Below are 23,777 nucleotides of genomic sequence, written 5' to 3' on the forward strand. Positions count from 1 at the left end.
AGTTTCCAAAAAAAGGGGTTTTAAAATCTTTTTAATTATATAAAAAAAATAATCTTGGTACAATTTGTTATTTTTTAACCCGCAAAAAATTTTTTCATTGATAAAAAACCTTTTTAAAAGGAAAAATAAATTTTCTATTATTTTTTCACAAAAGGAAAACTAAAACCCAAAAAGTTTTTTTTTTACGGGCCTTTCAAAAAATGAAAAAGTTTCCTGGGGTTTGAAAAAAAATTTTTAAAAAAAAAATTTTCCGTTTGGAAAAAAATTTTTTCCCAAAATTTAAAGGTTTTTAAAATAAGGGGAAAATAAAAAATTAGTAAATTTTAAAGGGTTTGGGGTTTTCAAAAAAAAATTTTTTAAATTTTTTTTTGGAAAAAGGGGAGTGTTTTTAAAAAAGGGGGGGTTCCAAAATCAGTTTAAAAATTGGGTACCCTTTTGGGGGGTTTTTGGTTTAAAAAACAAGTTTCCCCCCCCCGGAGTTCTTTTGTTTGGGGCTTCTTTTAAAATTTTTTTAATTTTTAAAATGTTTTTTTTAAAATTTTTGGGGTTAAAAATTTTATCGTTTGTCCAATTTTTTAAAACCCTTTCTTTTTTTTAAACTCTTTTTTAAAAATTTTTCTTTTTGTTTTGGCCAAAAAAATTTTACCCCAAAATTTTTTAATTTTTAAATTTTTTTTTAAAGGAAAAATTTACATCAAAATTTTTATCTTTGGTTTTCCGAAAAAATTTTTTTTTTTGTAAATTGTTATTTTATTTCTTATTTTTCAAAATTTTTTTTTATTCTTTTTAAAAATAAAAACCCAAAAAATTTTAAATGGTTTAGTTTCGTTTTTCCTTTTGCCCCCTTTTTTAAAATTTTCCCCTTTTCAAATGTTTTTAGAAAATTTTTCTTTTGTTTTTTTAATTAAATTTTGGTTCAAATTTAAAGGAAACCTTTGGAAAGTTGCAAAATACTTTTTTATTTTTATTTTTTTCCCTTTATGTAAAAAAAAGGGGTTTTAAAATTAAAAATTTAATTTTTAAAATAAAAATTTAATTTTTTCTTTTTACCCAAATTTTTTTACATAGTATTTTTTTAAATTTTTTCATTTTTATTTTTTTTTAAAAACCCTATTTTTGTTTTACTCGGGGTATTTTTTTTAAATTGTTGAATTCAATTTTTTGAATTTTTTTTGAATTTGAAAGGGCCGGTTAAAAATAAAAATTATTAAATAATTTCAAAATTTTTTGGAAAATAAAAGGAACAAAAAAAAAATTTTTTTCAATTTTGGTTTTTTCTTTTAAAATTATTAAAGGGGTGTTTTTTTTTTTAAAATGTTTTATTAAATATTATATTTAAAGTTTAAAGGAAAATTAAATCAAGTTTTTAACTTTTATGCCGAAGTATTAAAAATTGGGGTAAAATTACCCCCTTTTTAAAAACAGAAAGGTTTAAATAATGTTTTCTTTTTTTTTAAGTGTTCCATAATTCCCTTTTTTCCAATTAAAATAAAATTTTTAAACTTTAATTTTTTACCTAAACCAAAGGGATTAATTTTATTTTTTTGGTAATTTCATTTTCTTAAAAATATCGCTTGTAAAAAGGGCAAGGAAAAGTAAAAAACCAAAGGAAAGGGGTTAAAAGGACATTTCCGGAAAAACTTTTTTTTTTTTCCCCCTCTCCTTTTAAAAAAACCCAAGGGTCCGACCTAAAGGGTTGGGGGTAAATTGTAAACAAATACGGGTTTTCCCGTAAAAAGAAAAAAATAAGTGAATTTTCCCCTTTCATTGGAATTTTTTTCTTAAAATTTTTAAATTAAAATTTTTATTAATATTTAAATTTTCCCCAAACCCAAATTTTTTTAAAAAAGGTTTTAAAACAATTTTTTGTTTATAAAAAAAAATTTTAACTCTTCCCAATATTTTTGGAAAACTTTTAAAATAATTTTTTTGGGTTTGGGCTCAAAAAAAAGTTTCCAAGGAAACAAAAAATTTTTTCACTTTTTTTAAAAAAATTTTAAAAAAGATTTTTTGGGGGAATTTCCCACTTGGCAAAATGGGGTTGGAACCAAAAAAAACTGTTTCAATTTCCGATTAAAAGGGGTTTAAAATTTCCCAATTCAATTTAATATTTCTAAAAATACTCCATTTTTTGGGAAAAGGAAAAAGATATTTAAAAGGGGGTTTTTTCCCCTAGTTTTTATTTTTCAATTTCCTTTCCAAAAATTAAAATAATTTAAACCAAAAGGTAAAAAGTTGGTAATGAAAAAAGGCCTGAAAAAAGGTTCAAAATTTTGTTCCGTTTTTTTCCCGGTTTTTTTTTGAAAATTAGAAATTGGGTTTTGTTCTCCCCCACAAATCCTTTGGGCAAAAAAAAATTGTCTAATTTTTCCTTTTGTTAAATTAATTTTCAAATAGAAAATTTTTTACCGGGGGGCCAATTTTGGGGGAAAAATGGTCAATTTTTGGGGAATTCCAATAAATTTCCCAAAGGAAAATTTTTTACGGGAAACTTTAAAATCCTTGGTTCCATAAAAAGGTCCAAAAAATAACCGGTTCGTCCCGCCCACTTTCCCCCCGGGCCCGCAAAGGGCAAAAAAGTTTCCCCCACTTTTGGGGAAATTTTTTATTTAAAAATTGGGTGCTTAAATTCCCTTTCCCAAAAACCCCAAAAAAAGGATTTTAAAAAAAAGTAATGTTTCCCATTATGTTTTTTTTATTTTGTTTTGAAACAAAATTTAAAGAAACTGAGGTTTAATTATTTTATTTTAAACAAATTTTGAATTAGAAATTATTTTTTAAATATCTCAAAATTGTTTTCCTTATTAGAAAAAAGGCTTTCCTAAAAAATTTTTAAAATAAAAAATTTATAATCAAATTCCCTTTAAAGTGGAAAAAAAACAAAAAGAAAACCCCAGGGGGGAAATTAAATTTTTTTAACTGTTTTAGAAGAAACCCCAAACCCCCAAATTTTTAAAATTTTTAAATTTAAAAACCCTTTTAAAACAAAATTTTAAAAAAAATTCCCTTTTGTAAAAAAAAATAAAGAAAAATTTGGGGAAAATTTTTTTTTTTCAAAAAAAATTTTTAAAAAACCCCAAAAAAAAGGTTTTTCCCGCTACGCCCAAACCTTTTAAGGAAACCCTTTTTTTTTCTTGACAAGGTTTTTTAAAACCTTGCTTATTTTTTTTTTTCCCCCCCCAATGTGTGTTTGAAAAAAGGATATTTAGAAGTAACCCTTTTGGGGGGGAACTTTTTAAAAAAGCCTTTTCAGTAAAAGGGTTTTTAAATACCTGGAAACCCAAATCTTTAAAGGGGAAAATTTTAAATTTAATTGGAAAATAAACCTTTGAAAGGTTTTGTTTATTTTTTTTTAAGGGGAAAATTAAGTTTACAAACCTTACTTTGGGAATTTAAATGACGTAAACCCGTTTTTAACTTAATTTTTTTAAAAAAGGATTTTATTTTATTATAAATTAAAAATAAAGTTGTTGAGGGGGTTGCAAACCCCAAAAAATTTTAAAAAGGGAAACTTCTCAAGCCAATTTGGGGTTTAAAATTTTTTAATGCACAACCAAAAATGTTTTTTTAAACCTTTAAAAGGGGGGGACCGCAAATTTTCATTTAACCCTCTTTAAAACCTTTTGGGGGCCTTTGAAAATATTCCCTTTTAATTTTTAAAAAATTATGTTAATTTTCCCTTTTAATTATCCCTCTAAAATTTATTTTAAACCCTAAACCATTTTTCCCCCGGTAAATTTTTTTTAAAAAATTTGTGGGAACCCCCCCCAAAAATTTTGAATTTTTCAGATTTAATTAATTTAAAAACCATAAAATTTTATTTTAAATAAAAATTTTTTAACCTTAAATAAAATTAAATATTTTAACCGGAAAATGTTTGGGCCCCCTTTATTTCCCTAAAAATTGTTTTTAAAGGTTTTAAAAGGTTTGGTTTAACCCCCTTTTGTATTTTAAAAATTTTGGAAATTGCCTGGGCCTTTTTCCCCTTTTTTAAATTATTTTATTTAAAACTTTTGTGGTTAAGGTTCCTATTATTTGGGAATTAAAAATTTCACTAGAGTTTTTTAAAAGTTATTAAATTTTAAAATTATTCATTTTTTCCCTTTTTAAAATTTTTTTAATAAACTCTTTTTAAAAAATTTGTAAATCCAAAATTTCCACTTTGGTAAATGGGCAAAATTAAAAAAGGGGAAATTTTAGGGTTAAATTTTTTTTTTGCTTTTCCCTTTGAAATTTTGTTTTTTTAAAAAATTAAAAAAACTAATCATAGTTGGGAAAAAAAATATTTGTAAAAATTTTTTGGGAAAAAAAAAAACCTTGGAATAAAATTTAAAAAATTATTATTTAAAAATATTATTAATTATTTTCTTTTAAAATTATAAAGGGGGAATTTTTTAATTTATTTAAAAATAAAAATATTCCCCCCCCTAAACCCCAATTATTTTTCATTTCCGGGTAATTGCCTCTAAAAAATTAAAAACAAAAAAAATTTTATTCCCTTTTCCCCAAGGGGGCCTTATTTTAAAAACCATTCTTTTTTTTAATTCGGGGGTTTTGGTTTTTTTTGCCCCAGTTTTTTTACAAATTTTGTTTAAAAATTCCAAAAAAATTTTTATAGAAAAAAATTGAAATTTAATTTAAATTTAAAATTTGAATATAAAAAAGTAAAAAATTAATCCAAAATTTTCCTGGGTTTCCCCAGGAAGTTAAAATTAAAGGGTACTTCCCCTTTTTAATAATTTTAAAAAAAATTATTTTTAAAAATAAAAACAAAAAATTGGAAAAAAATTTGGTGTTTTTAAATTTTAATTTTCCCCGGTCTTTTTCTCCTTCCCCCAGGGGACCCCATGTTCCTATTTTTCCCTTAAAAGACCTTCCTTAATATTTTAAATTTAATTTTTTTTGGGTTTTTTCTGCACAAAGTGTTTAAAAAAACCAAATTTGGGTGGAAAACCCTTAGGAAAAAATTTGGTATCCAAAAAAGTATTTCCCCCATTTTTTTTTAAATTAAAAACAATATTTTTTTAGAAAAAAAAAGAAAAAAGGGGAAAAAGGGAATTATTTTTCCCAAAACCAAAAAAATTTTTTTCCCCCAAAGGTATAATTTTATATTTAAATTTTTTTAAGATTTTTTAAGTTTAAAAATTAATTTTAAAAATAGGGCAAAATTAAAATTTCCAAGGAAAAAGGTAAAAGATTTCCCAAAAAAAACTTTTGGGAAAGGGTGAAAAAAACAAAACCCCGGCACTCCTTTTTAAAAGGCTTTATCCCTCTCCCCCCCCAGAAAAATTTTTTTTAAACCAAAGGAATGGGAAGGATTGTCAAAAAATTTTTTCAATTATTTTTTAATTGTAAAACAAGTAAAGGGGTGGGGAAATTTTTTTAAAAAAGCCCCTTTCATTAAAACCCTTTTTTTTAAAAATTCTTTTTAAAGAAAATTAAAATTTAAAAAAAACTTTTTAAAAATTTTATTCTTTCCCAAAATACATTTTACAAAAATTTTAAAAAATTTGTTTTTTTTAAAAAAAAGGGAAAAGTTCCCCCCAAAAGGCGTTTTCCATTAAAGAAAACCTGAGGGATTTTTTGTTTTTTTGGGAAAAACAAATTAATGCTTTTACTAAAAGTGTATAGTTTTGTTTTTTTAACGAAAAATACCAAAAAATTTTCATTTCATTTACTCATTGTAACACTCCGGGTTTATAAATACAAGACTTTGAATCCCAAACTAGTAAACCTTTTAGATAATTCAAAATTTTAAAAAGCTAAAATTTTCCATAAAAGTTTTTTTAAATTGGAAGAGAATTTTAAATAGCAATTTTATAAACGAAAAAAACCCTTGGGAAATTTGTAGTCACCCGAAAAAGTTTGATTGCATCGTTCTCAGATGTAAATTCTTTTGGGGGGCGCCTTCTTTATTGTGTGACCCCAAAAAACGCTTTCCCAGTTTGCATATTCCCGATGTCAGAAAGTGGGGCGCTTAAAATTTTTAATTTTTGTTTAAATTGCGAAGGGTTTTTATTGAGAAGGTTAAATAAAATCAAAATTTAAACCGATGCAAAACCCTATTTTTAAAAAATAAAAATTTTTTTTAAAATTTTTTTTTTAAAATTTTTATACAGTTTTCTTTTATTGGGTTTATTTGATGCCAATTAAAGATTATCTTTAGAAACCATACCTTTGCCACCACTTACAAAAAATTTTTTCCCCTCTGTAGAAAAAAACTTTTAAATTTGAATAAAATTAGAATGCAAAAGAGAAACGTAAAAACCATGCAACAAAAACCCAAAACGGAAACACAGAAAACCAAATTGATTTTAGAAAAACAATAACATTGTTTAAAGCAAGGATACATCAATGGAAAAATTATCTTATTATATAAAAAAAGTTCTTTTTTCTCAGGTAAAAAACTTTTAAAAAAACATTAATGCAATTTACCCTAAAACAAAAAACGGAAAAATTTTTTTTTCCCCCAAAAAAAAATTTTCCCTTTTGTTTACAATTTTTTTTTGGGCCGGGGGTTTTTAAAAAGGGGGGTTAAAGGGATTTTGGATGCTTGCCCCCGTTTTTTTGTTTTTTTTTTGCCAAAGGGTTTTTGGCATAAATTTAAGGGACAGATTCTTCCTCGAAATATAGTGTTTTTTTTTTTGTGGGGGCGTTCACTAGGGCGCACCAGTTGAACAAAAAAACAGAGGGCCCCTTTTAACCTTTGAAAAAATCTGACATTTTTGGGGATGACTTTTTTTCTTCAACTTGTTTCTTGGATTTCATTCATCAAAAGTAGTTATAATACAAAGATTTGGGAAAAATATCCCCCCCCTTTTGAAATGCCCTTTTTGCAAACCTTTTTCTGATTCATTAAAATCTGAATTTTGACTGTCCCCCATTTTTTCCATGAAAGATCAGACACTTTTAAACCTGACCCCTTCTATTTTAATATGTCCTTTCTTCTTTTTTTAAATTTTTTGGGCCCCCCTTTTAAAATATTTTGACCTGAATTTATTTTTCCCTTTTTTTAGTCCCCTTTTTTTGATGTTTTATTTTTTTTCCGTTTAATTTATTTTTAGTTTTTACATTATTTTTATCTAAGTTTAAATTTTTATTTTTTATTGTAACATTTAACTTTTTTATTGTAGCTGCTATTTTTTCCCTTGACAAATTTTTAAATTATTATCCTTTTTAAATATTGTTATGTTTTTTAAAAATCATTTTTAATTTACCAAAATTTAAATTTAGTTGTCTTTTTTCTTTTTTTAGACTTTTACAAATATTTATAAGGGCCCAATAAATGTGGGGAAATTTCTTTGTTCGTAAAATTTTTTTTATTAAAATCTCTTTATTCTTTAAATTTTTTTTAAATTTTTCTTTCCCTTTATAAAGGTATTTTTTTAAAAAGGGAAATTAAATTTTGGCAAATAAATAAAAACCCCTTTCAGAAAATTTTTAAAAAATACTTTTATCTTATAAAAATATGGGGTTTTTCCACACAAGGGTTTAAAAAATTTTGGGCCTTTCTTGGGAACCCTTTTTTTTAAAAAATTTAAATTTCCAAAAATTTTTAAAATAAAATTTTAAATGAAAAAAAAATTTGGGAAACAGTATTTTTTTAAAATTTTAAATTGTTTGGGAATACTTTAAACCCAGAGGGGCCACGGGTACAGTTTAAAATCCCCAATTTTTAAAAATTGGAGTTTTGGGGTTTTATGAAAATGTGATCATTAGAACCCCCCCTGGTTTTTTTGTGCCGCGGGTAAACCCAAAATAAAAAAATTTTGGCCCATTTGAAATTTATAATGCCCAAAAATACTTCCCTTTTTTTACCCTTTATTTTTTTTGCCCCACATTTAAGAAAAAGGGGGGGAAATTAAAATTTTCCAGGGTTTTTTTCATTAAGTATGAATATTTTTTTTTAAATTTTCTGCATTTCATAAAATTCAAAAAATTAAACCAAAAACAGGAATTTTTTAGGTTTTGAGAAAAAGGGGGCCAGGCCGGCCTTTTATTTTAAAAAACCCAAAAAAATTTTAATTTTTGCCCAAACCGGCCCGGTTTTGTTCTTAGCACCCGCTAATAGGGCCCTTTTGCCCCCTTGGGCACACCCCCGTCTTGCCACCCCATTTTTCCCCAAAACCCAAAACAGGGGAAGTGAGATAGAGACGACAAATTTGCTCTTTTTAAAAAAACTATTTTCCAATTTTTTTTTGGCCCCGGTTTGTTTTCTCTAGCACCCCATTTAATAGGGTCGTTGCACGACCCCGCTTGCCACCAGGGCCCGTAGCTCTTCGCTCTCTATTTATTTTTTCCCCTTTCACCTTTTGTATACAAAATTTCCTCCCCCCCCCTTAAATTTATTTTTGTACTTGATTGTTATAAATTTTTCCCGCGTGTCTAATTTCATGAAAAACCCGTTAATTGATAAACCATTTTCTATTTAAACTTATCGGGTCAGGGCGGTTTCATGGTAATCTCTAAGTAATTGGTAAAACACATCCACTTTTGAAATATTGTTAAAAAAAATTTTTTTAAACCCCTTTTCAGTTTTTTCCTTTTCTGAATTTTCTACTTATTTTTACTCCTAGTATTTTTTAATATTATATTTTTTTATATAGTTTTTTAAGGGTTAAAACAGGTCCTTTTTAAAAATTTCTTGTTTTTTATGGGTTCCGTTCATTTTCCCCTGTCCGCCCAGACTAAGATTTCGACAGTAGGCCCTAGAGACTTGAACTTTTGGCACGTTAGGCCCAAGAAAAAAAAGGGTATTGATTTTGGGTTCCCAAAGGTACAAAAAAAAAGGGATAGATCAAATTTAAATTTTTAAACTTTGGTCTTATTGGGGGACAAAAAGGGAAAAATTTTTAAAAATAAACTTTTTTTAAAGGGAACTAATTATACTGAAAAAGTTCATAAATTTTTTGCAAATGTGATGAATTTACTTGGGAAAAATTTTAAAAATTGATAATGGGTAAATCTTGGCCCAAAGAAAATTTTGGACCCAAAAGGTCAAAATTAAAGGGTTTAAAAATAAAATTCAAAAAAACATGTTTAATATTTTTTTTTAAATTGGTTTAAACCGTGATGATAAAAAAAAAAAAATGCAGAATTGTAAATTTTGGGAAAAATCATTACACTTAAGATAACTTAAAAATATTTTTAGAAAAAACCCGGGCATCTGTGATGAACTTACTTTGTGGGGAATTAAAAAAATATATTGATTTAGAGGTAAAATTTTCGGGGGTTTAAAAACCCTGCCCCTCTTTGGAAAATTCTTTTTTTGGGTTTTTGGGTCCTTCAGTACCCCTTTTTTGAAATCGTTTTTTTGTTTTAAAATTATAAATTTATTTGTTTTTTTGTTTTATTTTCCCCCCAGAAAGGATTGTTTCATAAAAAATTTTTTTGCCCAACTTTCAATTTTTAGCCCACCCCAAATTGGGAACCCAGTTTTTGTTAATTGCTAAATCCTTTTTAGTTCCTGCTACATCCTCAGTAATCCATTATAAACCCCCTCGAGTGATTGGGTCACGAAATGTTCCCATTAGGATTAATTTTTGAAGGGCCCTTTAAAAATTTGGGCTGTTAATATTTTTTTTTGGGTTTGATTGTTTAAACAAACTCATAATTTACGCTTAGTTCGAGAATATAAAAATTTTTAAAAAATTTTTGATTTTTTAAAAGGGAAACTCCTTTGTTATTTTTTGGGGCCTTTCCCTACAACATTTTTTACCAAACAACATCTTTGGGAAAAATTTCACTAAAATTTGTGTTTTCAGGAGAAAAGGGGGGAAAATTTTTATAGGCGATTTTTTCATTCCATTTCATGGGACCTTTTTGGGTTTGGAAAAATTTTTGTTTTTTTTAAAGAGGTGAATCCCCTTTTTTAAAGCCTTATTCTGCCCGGGCCTAAATGGGCCACTGACACTTTTTCGAGAATCTTATCAAAAAAGAATAAAAGGGGGAAGGCGAAAACATTTAAACAAGTTTGTTGGGTAATAAATAAATTTACGGGCAACTATACTGCACTATCTCTAACTCATTTGGAAGTTGACCCCTAAGACTGTGCGGAAAACGGCTTTTAAACCTACATTGCTCGAAACCACTAAAAAATCGAAAAAAGGGAAAAAATTAAATTATCTTGTTATCCCAAATTTAAAGAAAGACGAAAAGGTATTCCCACGGCATTTTTTACAAAAAAATCAATAGTTTCATATTTGCCAATGTTTAAATTTTCTTTTTTAAATAACTGCATTGTCATTCCCGCAAAAATTTGAAAATTTTACAAATATATTTTTCCACTATTTGGCATCTAATAAACTATAAATATCAAAAAATTTAAATCGGGAAAATTTTTAATTTGATTAAAATTTAAAAATTTAAAGGATATTTTAAAGGGAAAAAATATTTCTAGAAATAAAATTTCATGTACTTTCTAACTTTGGGAAAAATTTTGGGCCCCCTTTGGGCCCAAAAACCAAATTAATTCATGTATATACGTAAATAAATAAAAATGAATTTAAAACTTTTTTTTTTTAAAGCAGGGTCCAAAAAAATTTTAAACCCCCAAAAATTTAAAATTTCCGTTCTTTGGCAAGAAAACACAATCATTTTCCCCCTTAACTACTCGCACAGAGAGTAGATTTTTTACCAAGCGAAATGATTTAATTGGCTCACTAAATTTTCTTTCCGGGGTTTAAATTTTAATTTTTTATTGAAAGAGATTTGTTTTTTCCCAAATTTTCTTTGGGCGAAAAAATCGAAAAGGATACTCAAAACATTATTTACATGACCTTATTAAAATTGGGGTGTTTAACAGCTTTACCAGTCAAATGTTGAATAATAAACATTTTTTTTGAGCTAAAGGAAAACTTTCCAAAAACTTTAAAAAGTTATTTTTTTTTTAAAACCCTTTTTTTTAATTTTTTTTTTTTTTTTTGGGGTTTTTAAAACAGGGTAAAATGTTAAAAATCTGTGAAAAGTTTTGGGATTTCACCCACATTTTTCTTTTTAGTATCTTTTTCTTAGCTCACTGGAATTTTTTATTACTTGAAGACCGCAAATGAAACCAAACTTAATGGATTAAACAGGGTGAATGCATCATGGGGGTACGTTTCCAAAGGGAAAAATTTCGTCCGAAAACAAAAACATTTGACTTGAAGCTTCATCCCAACATATACAAGATTTTTTGGGTGTGTTTAAGGGGGTGCACGTTTTTCCCTTGGAATTCGCCCTGAGTTTCCGAAAAAAGAATTTTCGTAACTTTTTCCTTGTTAAATTGTCTACTTTCCCACAGGACATGTCGAGAAAAAAAAGAGTATAGATTTAAAATTTTTGCATTAAAACCTCACCCGAGCCTGTAAAAATGCTACAGGGGTGTGGGGTTACACCTACCTTGTTTAAAAAATTACGTTTTTACGTGAAAAGTTTTTTAAGTTAAGTTTACTTTGGTTGTCAAAAAAAAATTTAAAACTTAAAATTTAAAATGATTTCACTCAGCTAATCGTTTAAATTTACTCAAACCCAACTTTTTTAAAATCAAATTGTTCAAAAATTTAAGTTTTCCAGAATAACAATATATAGTTAATAGAAAAACCCACAATTTTTTTGTTTGTATTTTTCTAAAAAAAAAGCCCCGTTAATTAAAATTTCCCTTTTTCAATTTTTTACGCTTGAAAAAGCAATTTTTTTTTTAATAAAAAATTGATTTTTTTAGTTTCTAATCAAGTTACGGGCCCAGAACTGCATGCATATTGTAAAGGGGTAACCACTTTTTGTAGGTAATCAAAAAATTTTTTTTGCATCAAAAAAGCTACAAAATTATGCAAAATATTTTTTTCCCTTAAATTTTTGGTTAAAAAAGGTGGTATTTTAACATTTCCAAATTTAAATTTTTTAAACATCACAATTTATAACATTCAAAATACAAAATATGTACGCAATGTAAGGGAAAAATTCAGGGGAGAAAACAGTTTTATCACGTTTTCAAAAATAACTAAAAAACACAATTTTTCTAACGGTTTTATATCCTGATTATTAAGAAAAAATCATTGGGGGGGTTTTTCAGTAATCAAAATTACAGATTTTTATTTTGATTTTTGGTTCACTAAATGGGGGTAAATCAAGAAATTTTCCCCTTTTAAAAAAAATTTATGTGGGAAAGTAATTAAAAGATTGTTGGGGGTTTTGGGAAAATATTTTAAATTTTAATTTACCACAAAAGTAAATTTACAACCCCATTTTCCCAAAATTTAATTTTGCAATGCTCTCCAAAAATGGAAATTCCTTAATGGTTGAAATTCCTAACTTTTCAAAAACCCCCCCAAAGATACCCGTTTTTCCCAAAGTCAAATCTATTAAAAGTTGCAAAAAATTTTTTTTCCAAACTCTCAACGATAGCAAATTTTTCAACGTCAAATCTTTTTAACAGTCCAAAACTTCCCAACTTCAAATCTCTCAACAAAAACAATTTTTTCAACTGTCAAAACTATTAAAGGCAAAATTTTTAATCAAAACTCCAAAAAGATAGCATTTTCTCAAAATGTCAAAATTAAAAACATTCAAATTTCCCAACCCCCCAAATTTTCCCCCAACGAAACAATTTTTTCAACTTCAAAAACTTTTTAAAGTAGCAAAATTCTAACTATCAAAACCCTCAAAGATTCAATTTTTCAAAATTTTAAAATTTTATTAACAGTAGCAAAATTTTTTAAATTTCAAAACCCTCAACGATTGGAAATTTTTCCCTCCTTTTTAATTTTATTAACGTAACAAAACTCCCAACTATCAAAAAACCCCAAAAGATAGCAAACTCTCAAATGAAATTTTTATTAACACTAGCAAAATTTCCCAACTATCAAAAATTTTCCCAAAGAAAAGGTTTTCTCCCATTTTTTCAAATCTTTCAAAGTTTGCAATTTTCCAACCAAAACGCCCAAAGATAGCAAAACTTAAAATTTTCAAAACTCTTATCCCGGTTTTAAACCCCTTGACAACCAACAAGTAACTGTCGTTTAAGTCCCAAAAACCCAAAACAAAAAAATAAAAAAATGGCAACTAAAAACTCTTTTTGTAAAAATTTATAATCCTCTTACTTTATTTCCCATCCGGGCTAAAAAATTAAAATGTGGGTGAAATTGAGGTTATGTGGGGGGATTATTAAGTTTTTTGAAACACCCTTTTTTTTTCATCTAAATAATTTTTTTTTGCCATTTTTTTATATTAGGAAAACAGATAAAAGGGTTTGCGCGGGAACCCTAAACCCCTTTTGTTATGGGCCCCCTTGTGTTTATAACCGCCAGTAAATTAAAAGGGGCATGTTACATCCCAACCCAGAAAAGTAACAAGCGTAAATTTGGGTTAAAAATTTAACGTTTAAAAAATTTTAAAAACAAATTTTTTGGGGTTTCCCTAATAAAATTTTCATTTAAAAATTTTAGTTTTTTCAATAATTTAAAAAGAAAACAAAAAAAGAAAATAAAAAATTTAAAACAATGGCCCGGGAAAATAATTCCAAAAAACCCAATTTTTATATTTATTTTCCAACCCGGACCCAATTGGCATGTTTTTAAAATGTTTTATCTGCATGGTCAACCCAAAGTAAACACACCTATTTTAGTGGTTTTAAAATTTTTTTTAAAGTTATAATCTGCAATTTTGTAAAGTTTTCATTTTCACAATTTTACAACAAAATTTCATTTTATTTAAATTTTCTTTATTGGTTTTTCCCTTTTGTTTCCCCAAAATTTGGGCCCTTTTAAAAATTTTAAAAAAAATGTGTTATGGGGTTTTTTAAAGTATCTTAAAATTTTAAATTTTTTTAAAAACTTTTTAGGTAAAGAAGTGTTTTTAATTGTTAAAAAGAAAAAATTTTAGAAACTTCCCAATAAATTTTATTTTTTAAAAAAAAATAAATTTTTTTAGTTAGGAGCAATCTTAAAATTTATTTTAAAAAATTTTTTTTGATTTAATTTTTGATTAAATTTTTTTTAAAGAGGGCCCAATGCGAATTCAAAATTTGGGTCAATCGATAAATACCCAAGGGGCATAAAATTTACATTTTTTTAAAACCTATTAATTTTTAAGGTCCATTTTAATATTTAAAAAAATGTGGTTTTAAAAAATTTTTCTAAAAAAATTTAAAATTACGATTTTTTTAAAGTTGTAATTGTAAAATTTTTCATTTTAGGGTTTTGGTTTTTTTTTTGGGGACTAAATTTTTAAAATTGGGTTTCCAAACCAAAAGAAAGGGGAAGTTTTTTTTTAAATCTGTTTTAAATTTAAAAAATTCGGAAAAATTTTAAAAAAAAGACATTATAAAATTAAAAACGTTTTACGTTAAAATGTTTTTGTAAGGGAAATTTTTAATTAAAATTAAAAAAATTTTAGTATTTGGAAAAGGTGGTTGTAAACGTTTTAAAATGAAAAACCCGGGAAAAAAATTTCAAAAAAGTAAAAATTTTTTTAAAGTTTTTTTTTCAAAACTTGTTAAAAAATTTAAAATTAAAATTTTTTATTTAACCTTTTTAAACTTTAATTTTTTAAGCAAAAAAAATTTAAAAAAACCCTTAAAACCCTTTAAAATTTTGGGAAAAGGAAAAATTTTATTAAAAAGTCCCATTCTTTAAAAGGGATAAAAAGTTAAAATTTTTAAAAAAATAATTTTAAAATTTTATGAAAAAAAAAACGGTTTTGGGGGAAACGAAAACTTTACATTTTTTTCCCAAAAGTTTAAAATTAAAATTTCAATAATCCCAAAAGTAAGGGTAAGGGTTAAATTTTTTTTGGTTGTAAGCGGAAAAAAATTTTAAAATTACGTTTTTTTAAATTTTTTTTATTCCCAAAAAAAATTTTTTGGAAAATTTTGATTTCTTTTTAAAAGGTGGGAATTTTTTTTAAATTGAATTAAATGGGAATTTTTCCTTTAAAAAAACTTCAAAAATTTTAAAATTTTTTCAAATTTAAATTTTCTTAGAAATTTTTTGGGAAAATTTTTTTTAGGGTTTGTTTATTTTTTTAAAAAGGGTTTAAATATAAAGGGAAATTCAAAAAATTTTTCCCCAATTAAAATTTTTAAAATTTGCCCCTGCTTAATTCTTTTTAAACAAATTTTTGAAAAACCCCGCTTATAAAATTCTATAAATTTTAACCTGGTTTTTTTTTGTCAAAAGGGGTCCTGGGCCCAAAAGGGATTTTGAATTTAGGGTTTTTTCATTTTTAAACACAAAATTCCCTTTTCAAAATCTTTAAAAGGGTAAAATTAATTAATTTTTTAAAAAAATTTTTGGTTTTAAAAACTTTGGAAAACTCCTAAACCCCAAAGGTTTTGATCAACATAAGGAAAATTGGGGAACACAATTTTTCATTTAACAAGAATGGATTTTAAATTTTTTGGGATGAGTTAATTTTTTGGGTTTTAATTTATCCCCAAAAATTGGTAAAATTTAGGCCAGATTTTAGCTAAATTTTTTGGGCTTTGAACTTTACCCCTTTTTTGACTTTCTTTTTACAAAGCCCAAAACCCTTTTTTTAAATGGGGGTATCCATTGAAAGGGTTTGGGTTTTTTAAAAATTTGGGTTTGGGCAAACTAATATCCAAAGGCCCCCATGGATAGCATCCTTTTGGGCTTAGACCCGTGGTAACCAACCCAAACGTTTGCTTTTTGACAAAAACCCGCGTGATGGAAAGTGGCGGTATGCCTTGAGGGTGTTTTTAAATTTTGGGTTCCCCAAATGGAATAACTAGGGCCCCGTGGATACCCCCCCCTTTAAAGGGGTTAGACTGGTAAACCCCCACAACGTTGCTTTGTGACAAAGCCATTTCGTGATGAAAAAATTTTGGGAGCCAGTTTTAAAAATTTTTAATTTACTAAAATAACTTTAAAATCTCCTTTCCAGGGTTTAATTACAAACCAAAAATGCGTTTTGGTAATCCGAAAAAAAGGGTTTTTAAATTTTTTAAACAAAAATTTTTAAAAACCCCTTTTTCTTTAAATTTTTAAAAAAGGGGGGAAAAAGGGGGCCCTTATTAACTTTTTTTTTTAAAGGGGCCAGACAAAAATTTAAGGGTTGTTTTAAAAATTTTTAAAATTTTTGGAAAAATTTAACCAATTTTAAAAGGGTTTTAAAGGGGGAAATTTTTTTAAAAAAGGGGTTTTAAAAAGTTGGAATATTTGTATTAAGGGAAAGGGCCCCCCCTAAAATTTTAATTTTAACCCTTTAAAAAAAAACAAAATCTTCAAAAAAAAACTTTTTTAAAATTTTTAAACTTTTTTTAAAATTTTTTTCCAAAAACCATTTTTAAAAATTAAAGTTTTAGTTTTTCTTTTTTAAATTTTTGGGCTTTTTTTTTTTCTCCTTTTTTTTTTAAATTTTAAATTTTAAATAAACCCCTTTTTTTAAAACCCTTTTAAATTTCGTGGCTAATCTAATTGATTGTTTTTAATCGAATAATTTTTATAAATTTGACACTATTGGCAATACCATTTATATAAAAGAACGAATATTGGATATTTTTTAGTTATTTCGAACAATAAAATGAAAACAATGATGTAGTTTAACATGGAGTGAGATACTTGCTACTTTTTATTTTGATTTTTCACAGATAACTTCCCATGCTTCATCAAACTGCCCGACCTACCCCAACATACAGCGCTGGGAAGCAACAAGTCCACCTAATCCTTGCCGTCCTCATAGACCCTCCATGGGGATCGACACATGCGAGCGGTCTCTCATGATCATGGTGAAGGCGCACACTCACGCAACGCATCACTCAACAACGACTACTCGTCCTCTGTCCTCGGTCATTGATCGTGACAACAACACCAACGGCAGCTGTCTCGGACTACGGGTGAACACTGAACACTGGACAGTTCTGGAAACAACATCATCTAGTGGGCTCCCGTTGCCATGGTTACGGGCGCCGTGGCGGGCGGCGCGTGGCGTACGCGCTACTGTCGATATCGTGACCTTACGCCTTACAGCCCAGCCGGGTTCAAGCACCCGAGATATGAGGGGTTGTTTGGCTCTGGCAATGAGGTCGTAAAATGGGGGTTTGCTGATGGCTTTCTCTAAAAGGGTGGATAGAAATTTCCAAGTTATTGGATTCACTGGGTTTGTTTATAATATAGCCTACTTTATAATTTTAAAAGGTTAGTTCTGGCTCTGCATTTGTTTGTTAATAATAATATTAATACTCAAAACAACTCACCTCCCCCCATTCAAAAACCAAAAGAAATGGAATATTATTGGAAACAATGTTGGCCAAAATGTTTCAAAATTCCTTAAAATTCCTCCAGATAAAATATTAATAAGCTATTCGTGGCATATACTTGTATATAAACGTACCTACATATCATAAATCCTGCACATAAAAATTAATGCATAGTTTTTACTTTATGACTTATTTATTTACATTAGGGCCCACGTAGCATTTTTGTGTATCAAATACAAACGAAAATTATAAATGAATTCCGTTATATAACTGAACGTACGGCGATTAATTAAATTATAATTATGGGCCAGCCAAAAAAACCAGTCATCGTAAAAAAACAATAACACGGCTGGCTTTTAAAAACGTCAAGACATTTCTCTTGACATACTATGTGCAACTAACTTTTGTACACATTAATACGTGAAAATGATCCTTAATTAAACTAGCTCACATATCCAAATGTATATCTCTTTACGCTACATTTGGGCATTCATTAAATCCCCAACTTTATTCTACAGATAAGATGTTCCTTAAAATTGAAATGTAATTTTGTTTTCGCAACTATCAACACAAACCGGTAGATGATTAAACAATTGAGGACGAATGAAATCAGGGAAGCAGTTGAGTTTAAAATTGGGTGGATGGGAATTGTGACCCACTTCCCTGAATGTTGGAGGTTACTATCGATTTCCTCTCGGTTTCATTACTACGTATATTCAAATTTTTAAATACAACTTGTATCGCCTACATTGGCATTTCTTTAATTATAATGATCAGTGCGCAAAAAGTCTTTATTCGTAAATGTATTTTAGTAAACAGCTGTTTTTCAAACCAACTTAGGTCAACACTAAATACTAGCTAAAAACTAACTAAAACTAACCTAAATCACAGCTCAGCAACCACAGTTTGATATTGATTTAAAAATTCCTTCATTTTAACTTTAAAAGACGAACAAGATACAATACTTGTCAATATGTTCGGGGGAAGCCAATTCAAATTCTGGGACCCAAAATAAGAGAAGCCTCTTATTCCAATTTCCTGGACCTCACGCTTTCTGTAAGTGAAACCTTCCATCTTGGCGATGCTCTGTTGAGAGACCTCCCCTTATACAAGAGTTTCGTCCTGAGATACTCTGGTTCTCTAAATTTGAGAACCTTGTGTACCATGCAACACGTCAGCAGCCTGCACACTGCCTCCACGGGAGGGTAACTTGACAGCATCCCGGAAAGGAGAGATATGATTAACCTGTCTCAGGTTGAAAATGAACCCTGATGGCTGAGTTCTGCAGCTTTTGGATTCCGCAAACGTCCTCTCTTGAAATGTTGTTTCCCATAAGCAGGTTGATAATAGTACAAGACTAACAGGAATGACATCTTCATAAGCCGCAGTTTCGCAGTCTTTCGACAGTAATAATCTGAATCTGCACAAACCCTTTCAATCTGCCAATTGAAACGCTAGGGTGACGTGAAAAATAATGTGATAGGAAAAAAAGCAAGGCCACGATCTAACACGACGCCACACGGCCTCGCCTTTGAGCACCACCGCCACCTCACTCTCATTAAGTGTATCTAACAGATTGTACGGAGCAATGTGCAGGCTGTGAGTTTATTTTGAACCCGAGTCAATTTTGGGACTGTCCAAGTTTGACACGTAATAATATGTCAGCATTGATCTGACCAATGGCCCGTTTCTATCATATTCAGCTCATAAGCGAGATGCAGCTGATAATAATCCTGCATACAGATGGACGGGTGCAACTTGGCACACACAGTAGGAAGTCTGATGTGTACAAGTTGAACAAAATTGGGACCGAGGCAGCTACCCCAAATTTTGTTACCTGATGTCTTTCTTGCAGATATGATCTTATCCCATGATATCACACTCTCACCAAAGCTATAATAGTTCATCTTGGCCAGAAGCATTTCATGACTGATTGAATTAAAGGCTTGAGAATAATCTATCATTACAGGGGAGCTATTTTTAGCTTCATATAAATCGCTCCTCGCTTTTAAAAGTAGGGCATTTTTACTATTCAAATTTGCCAAAATATATCTTTTAAAAATGTATTCATGTTATGAATTTTACCTGAATTTTAAATTTTATAGATCTAAAATTTATTTTAAGGAATCGGTCAATAAGTTAAATTAAAAACACCAATTACATCAACATAAGAGATTCACTAACTCTACTATATTCATGAAAAAATTAAAATCCCTGTAGTTTTATAATCATTAAATATTAGGTTAGTGTTAGCAAAGCCATTCGCATTAAAGATCACAAACATAGAGTCTCTCTTTCAGGACAATTGTCTAGAGCTTTGAATTTAATATACGCATCCTTGTTTTATAAAATCCGAACCCTGTTACATTTTCTATATTCTAGGCACACAACCTGGTTATTCTTTAAATCAGTATGGTGGAGGTTTGGGAAGGCATCAAAAGAGTTAATATGAAATTACCATTCTGTTTAGATCATATTTTCTTACCTTGTAACGCTTAAACCCTCTGTCATACACGAAAATAAATGTTAAATCAGCATCAGTTGACCACATGAGGATCCATAAAGTCTTGACTTTGAGTAATTCTTTTATCTGGTTGTCCGACGGTGATCTGCTGCATAAAATCCGTGCTGATGCGTCAATATGTGTGTTCAGTAATATAGCATGTTCTGCAGCCCATAGATAACAAGATATCAACAAAATGCCATACAATCAGCTGTCATACCTCGCTTTAAATTCCAGTTTGAAAGTGTTGACTTTGAGAGATGAGGTTCATAGAGTAAGAAATAAAAAACTCTCGCAATCTCGCGTTGAATTAACTTCTAGGTCATCAGACCACGCGAGGTTCTACTTTCCGTCGTCTATCACATGCGTGATTCAGCATGATATTAATTGTGCTGCATTTTTGTCTTTATACTCTACTACATTACAATTCCTCGTTTCAAGTATAAGCGAGTTTTATCCCTAAACAAACCAAGAAATGATTGAAAACTACAAAATTGTAAGACATACTTTAGAAGTGACTTGTAGTTATTACTTTGATAGATGAATGGACAAATCTGGGAAGCAAAACACATTGTGAAAAAACGGAGAAGCCACGTATTTTTTATTCCTCGTTCTTGTTGAAACAGTCTGATAAAACTCAAGATTGTAAGAAAGAGCCCCCTTGATTGTTGAAGAAAAACGTGCAGAAAACGGACAATGTTCATCAGTTGTTTGCCAGTAAGGTGGCGTCTCCTGGATTGTCATCTATAATGTACGACATACTGTGTTCCATGCAAATGCATTAGTAAGGAGAAGTGTCTGATTTTTAGAGGCTATTGAGGAACAGTCTGACAGCTATACTTTGGAAGCAGAGTGAAAATAGATATCAATGAAATATATCTATTGCGTATTGTTTCTACGCTCAAAAAATAAAATAATTCAACAGACAAGCATAAGCAGTTTGTTGACAAGCGTTGCAAAAAAGAATGTTCACAACCTCTTCTCGGACCTGATCGTGTAACCTACTGACAAACATGACGATTTTATAGTAAATCTATTTGAAAGGTTCCAGTTAAATATTATACATTTTAATTTTATGTGTGTGGTATCTGTAATGGTATTAAGATCATTTTGTCTAATACGTATAAGCAAGTAACAGAATTATTAACTTTCTTACATCAATTTACAGTTTTCTTTTTATTTTAGAGGCACTATAACAACGAATTAAAATAATTTAACACGTACAGTATAATAATTATAATTCTAACCTCATCTGAACTGCTTTTAGAGGTTATGTTTGAAATTAAATTTTTTCAGCGGGAGAATCCCTACTCATGCCATTCCGGTACTGGATAGTTTACAAGTACACCACTGTGCAATTACCACACACAAAATAGTACCAGCAAAATAAGAGGACAGCAACAGGTTTAGTACTATAAATGCGTGGGTGAATAAAATTTGGAATAATACATTACGATAATGTGAATAAATTAGCTAAAACACTTTAATAATAGAAACTGTAAATTAACGTTTGTTGATCACCCAGAAATATTCATTCCATCCACACGTCGTTTGTTCCGAATTGACTCGGCTTCACTTGACTACGTTCAAGAATATCTACAAAAGTCTTCTTACTGGGCCTCATAGACTTGTTTATTCGTTTGACACGCATTTAGCAACGTAATTAAGTTCTTTTAGAGTTAAATTTTCCAAAAATTGGATTGCATTTTTTGACATCTTTGATTTAAAAAGTATTATAAACTTTTAAGGCCTTATCCGTAATGCAATTTAAAAAGCAATGCCATTTGGACTTCTCCACCTTTCTTGTCATTTCAACACGCTTTTAAACAGTTCAAATTCTGTTTGAATAATTCCCACTTATTCACTAAATTTTCATTAAAAACGAATTCATCCATTTCCTAACCTATAGGTACCTATACTTTGTGCGAGGCTCCACAAATAATCAGGTTAAAATATGAGCAATCACGACAGATTTAATTACTACCTTTGTAATTGATTTATACATAATACATAAAAAGCAAGACATGAATACATGTTTATTTATTAATATTAAGTTCACGGCAGGGAAGGCAAAGACCTCATGCAATGATCGAGAGTCATGAGCTTAGAGAACATGGAGTAATGACATAAATTAACAATACAGTTAGTTATATGAGCAATATTATAGAGGATGAATTTAAAAGTACGTACTAAGAAGTATTTAAATTCATTATCAAGTTATTTGCTGAGTCAGATTAAAACTCAATGTACTACACTGGAGTCTCCAAAGAAAAGGGCCCTATGAAGGAGTCTGTGAAAAGCGTAAAAGCATAGCTATGCCAAACACTTCCATTATTCTTTCACAGCCGGCTGAACCATTTCTATTCCGTGTCTAAGTTCAATGTGCCAGTTACAGGCACGGCCAGAATTTTGTCATGGGGATACTCGCAGAAGGCAGAGGCGGATTCGGGAGGGTTGCTATGATAACTAAGGCTCCCTCGGAGATTTTGAAAAAGACTTTTATTGAAACATTTAACCACTCCTCGTCGTCTTGTAAACAAAAAATTAAATAACGTTTATGGACTAAACTTTGAGTAAGAGTAAATTTCTGTCATAATAAAGATAATGGTTAAACTAAAATAAGATCCCCCCTCCGCGAAAATTGTATACCCTTGATCGGGGGGTCGACCGGTATGCAAAATGATAAAGTGGTATGGGACGCAGGATCTCTCAACTAGTGCCGAACAGTTTGCAAGAACTGCGAGGGGCAGTGTCGTGCATTAAAATTTTTATTATAAATGTTCAATATCCACTGGTGTGTGTGAACAAATTTGGCATTGGCCCTCACAAACATCCATTAAAGCTGTCACACAATATGCGACAGTTCTCGATTGAAATTGCGTAACCTTTTTCACATTATGCGACATTAGTTGCGCAAGTTCTCTCATAACTTTACTTACTAATGTAAACGCAGCAAACATTTCTTATTTTACGTTATTTGATCTGCTTACGGCACATACAGGTTTCGATGACCAATACATCATTGTCAGGTTGTATAAAGATGTAAATAATTTATTGTCCTTTTGCGGAGCTGTCAATTTCTCAACCCACCAAAGGTAGGTTTGGTTAATCATCCCAACTGAAATGTTTTTAAATACAAACTTAAAACTATTTTTGCTTCATTATCGACGTGTTATTTTCCAAGACATGATAGTAAAACTAAAATAAGGCATCATGATCAAATTTGTACATTGTGGCAAAATTTGAAAACGTTATCGAAGTATATAACCTGCAAACACGATTCTGAATAATATACACAAAACATCCAGAACACATAAAACTATAACCATTTTTGCATATATGCGTATGGAACGAATAATATGAGTGAACTAAAATCAGCAACATGATTACAATATAGTACCCTATATAAGCACAGAAAAGGGTACTTTATTTACATATTGCTCGCTAGTATGATCTGAGTTACAATCATGTCCTGAATTATTACGCTCGTGCGGCATGTGACATATTATTTTCAAGTTTTTATTACTAAATTTAAAGATATTACTCCTTGTGCATGTGATCGTCGTCAATTAAAAAAATACTCACAGTTTTCTACTATATTTGTGCCAAAACCAAATTTGTATATGATAAAAGTCGAACCTTCACTGGAAGTGTTTAAGATTGGTTTCTAATATCAATAAACCTTATATTTCTAATATTGTGGAGGATTTGTAAAGTGCAAATAATCTCTTTTTATTATAATTTTTAATGTATCTTTTTTAATTCGATTGGAGGGGCCGATGTTTGGGCACCCAAAGAACCCCATTGTGCGCCCATCTGGCATCTGCTTACTACTGATTCCCACAGGCCAAAGCAAGAAACGCTCAGTAGTGGACGACTGTAATACATTTCACCCCCCCACTCCTTATTGGTGATACCACTCTGACCTGGCTTCACTCGCCGCTCGCCTATGCCCAGTCTTTATCTTTCTTTGATCTGTGACTTGTTTCGAATAAAACTCCTCCGTAAAATAGAAGTAGAAAAACTATTTAATATCAGATGGTGTGATTCAGGTTAGGTTCTTAAAGGAATGAAATA

This window comes from Homalodisca vitripennis, chromosome 7 (genome assembly GCF_021130785.1).
Source record: "Homalodisca vitripennis isolate AUS2020 chromosome 7, UT_GWSS_2.1, whole genome shotgun sequence".
In the NCBI taxonomy this organism is placed as follows: Eukaryota; Metazoa; Arthropoda; class Insecta; order Hemiptera; family Cicadellidae; genus Homalodisca; species Homalodisca vitripennis.